Source organism: Azolla caroliniana, unplaced genomic scaffold (assembly GCF_043228905.1).
Source record: "Azolla caroliniana isolate FFs.n. ecotype wild unplaced genomic scaffold, voAzoCaro1.0.p SCAF_1, whole genome shotgun sequence".
Classification (NCBI taxonomy): domain Eukaryota; kingdom Viridiplantae; phylum Streptophyta; class Polypodiopsida; order Salviniales; family Salviniaceae; genus Azolla; species Azolla caroliniana.
Window position 1 is genome coordinate 3386314 of NW_028230436.1, and position 3747 is coordinate 3390060.

A 3747-nucleotide genomic window follows, 5' to 3' on the forward strand; every position below is an offset into this window, starting at 1 on the left:
CAAAATAGGGGGCTTCTCTCTCTAGACCACACACGCTCTCTCTCTCTTTGTCATGATATGGCAAGATATGTTACATGGGTCGAGCTATTGACCATTAGACTATATATTATAATACGAAAAATATTATTTTCATTTAAGTTTTACTATGAAAATTGATGTATATTCTAGATTTCTCAAGAACATTCTAGAAACTTTAGGAGTACTCCTAAGAACACTATAAAAGGAGTCACAAGGCATTATTTCGAACCAAATCGGTTCAACGCCAGTCTTAAGCCTCCTCGCTACTATTGTATATTCTCTTAACATAATATATATATTTTGTTATCACCATTCTCTCTCTCTCACACACACACACACACACTCACTCTTTCCTTCTCTCGAGAGTTCTACACCTCCCTTAGTATAATCCTCATCTTTTAGTACTAATTCCTTCTCTGTCTTAGTACTGTTCCTAACAGTTTGAACCAAATTTGTCTTCTTCCTTCTCTTCCTTTATCTTCTTACTTCTCCCTTCCTTCATACTAATATCTTATTCCTCTTTCCTCTCATACTATGGCCACTGTTAGTGCTCAAGAAAATCAATCGTTTTTTTGGAGTTGCAATGCTTGAAAGAGAAGTTTCTCGTATTGGAACAAGAAAATCAACGATTGTTGGGGGAGCTTCAACAAATCTCCTTAGAGAAGCAACCGACGCAACAATAACACGGGGAATTAGCGTTACGCGTGCAATAACTCGAAGTAACCATAGTAGCAATGCAACAAGGACCCAGTACGCAAGGGGTTCATAAAGAACCCAATACCGACCTTCCCATGAAATTCGATGGAACGTGATCTCATTCTTTATAAAATAAAGTTTTCCATAATATATATTTCTTATGAGGAGAAGATGCCCCTCACACATTCCATGATACCACTTTCATTTAACATCTTTAGTAAGAACCTGTTCTTTAAGAGCAAGTGTATTCATGAATCTGCATAAGGATTTGTGTGTACTACATCCCCACCACCAATAATGGGGTTTCATTGTCTAGCTCCACGAGAACGAAGTCCTTGATTAAATTGAGGTTGCACCACCCTTCCCGAAGAATCAAATTGTAATTGGTTGGACAATCTCTGATTTCGCACTTGTAGCCAAGGATTTTTCTTAAAGCCCTCATTCAATCTCAAATTATCTTTTGGTAATGCCTTACCGTTAGTATTTTCCGTGTCCCTTTGTATGGCGACACCCTTCCCTTGTATCTTATGCTTCACTTGATGCCACTCTCCATCTTCAACATCTGGGTCATCATTAATACATACTCCATTCTCCTCCCCAACACTTGTGACATGACCATGAACTTTAAGATCTTGCTCTAACCCATGAGATGTTCCCTCATACATGCCCATATCAACCGTTGAGACAATATCCTTCTCAACATCTTCTTTATTTTTCCCTTTGACATAATTTTCCTGGGATAGTTCACCATGATATTGGCATTCAACCATAAAATGCCCCAATTTACCACATTTAAAACAATGCCCTTCAAAAGTCTCCCATTGAAGCTTAAAACGAAATCGACCAAATTGAGATGTATCTATACTCAACCATCCTGGAAGTTTACAACTTGTATCCCATAACATGCAAAATTTGCATTTGTTCAACTAATTAACATAAAGGAGCAACCAAAATTTTACCAATTTGAGACATCAATTCTAGTAGTAAATCCCAAAAGAATGATTTACTACAATCAACGGTCACCCAATTTGGACATTGTTCTTTTAATAAATCTTTATAATCCACCACCGGAACCCATTCCATCAAATCCACTAATCTTCTATCAAAAAAGATTGGTACCTTTGCCGTCAAAGTCGTACGATGTTCTGATGATCATAGAAACCTCTTGGACCCACATACACATTCTCAACACAATTAGGCATTATGAATGAATTCGAACCACTGCTTAATCCATGATACCAAATGAAGTTTGCTAGTGAAATACAAAATAACACCACGATCATAAAACCTGTCAAAAATTGCTAACATAGTCACCACCTCTACAACATCCTCCTCCACACAATCTTTAGCATCTTTCTCATTTTTTTCCATAAAATCAGAAAGTAAAGCCTTAACAAAATTACGACGACTGTCAATATCATAATCATCCCCAATAACATCTTTCCCACCAAGAATAGTAGTATATGATATTTTCTCATGGTTGGTAGAATTGATACATTTTTTCCTTTTGTAATTTTCACCACCATCATTACTATCACATCCATCGAGAATCATCAACTCACTTCATGTTGTCATGTCAGCCATCCTAATAGAGATTGAGAGAACTAACTTAAGATGATGACAACTTTCCTTGTAGCTTCTTGTAGTGACCACAAAACTTAATGTCCAAAAATTCTTGGAAAGCTCTCTGAATGAGCTTCGCAACGAGCCAAAAATCATAAAATACGGAGTTCTAAGTACAAAGTTATATCGGAAACATCTTTCCAGGCTAATATTGGAACGTCATCGCTTTTCTCTCTCTCTCTCTCTCTCTCTCTCTTGTGGAAAGTTCTATAATGCTATTAAAAAACCTAAATATGCATTTGAGAAAATGATCCCCACATGCTCTAACATCAAAAAATTCCACATGAGAATACCTTTTAGATTCTTTATATAGGCTTTCACCCCATGTCTATTATCAAACATGAAAGCATTACGCTTCTCTCTCTCTCTCTCTCTCTAAGTTCACTCCGGCCATCATTTTCTACATTCTATAGCTCGTTGGAAAGCTCTTTCAGAGAGCTTTCTAAAGAATGTCCATTTACTAAATTCCATTACCGTGGCGAGAAGTTATGAGCATTTTCATCCGCAGTCATCTTTGCCCCACGGTTCCTCAAACGCAAGGTAGATTTTGAAGCCTTAAATCGAGTGAAAGGTACATTGTCTCTCCTCCCTCTCTGTCTCTCTCTTCCCGTAAAGTTTGTCCCTACAATGGCAAACACTCGTAAAGCTGCCACAAAGTTCGGGGGTATGATTGATAATGAGTCGAGATCACCAACAAATCTTGATTCCAATGCAATGGACAAAATGCTTATGAGTCACTTGATTTCTCTTCAAGAAACCATAAACAAGCAAGGTGAAGACATTAGGACATTAATGAAAGAGAATGTTAAGCTCCAAATTGTTGTCATCGAGAATGAAAGTCTTAAGCAAGTGGTTGCAAAACTTCAAGAAGAGATTCAAGAATGTAAAAGAGTTTCTTACGAAACAAATGAGCGTCTTAACAAGATTGAGTTAAAGGAAGCATTAAAAGAAGAAAAATTGGACACGATGAGGTGGGATGTAAGTGAGATGAAAAATGTATATACAACAAAGTCATGGACCGATGTATGTGGTGGGGATGTGGTATCAAACTCATCTAATATGCATGTGATGCATCAAGAGAAGAATATAGAAAGCATAGATGTCTGAGAATTGAAAGAACGTGAATGACGATCAAAGAACATTGTCGTCCGTGGGATTAAAGAAGAGAGTATGGAAACACCCGCATCCCTTAGAAAGGCCATTGGTGAATTTTTTAGCATGCATTTGGGATGTCAGATGTGAATGTATATGGGGCACACCGAGTTGGGAAACATGGTGTTAATTGCTTCGGAGAAAGGCCTATTGTATGCACAATGAAAGATGATACAAAGCGACGGATCATACTCGAAAATAGTTGGGTATACCTCAAAGGTACGCAATGCTTTGTGAGTGAAGATCGTAATATCTCAC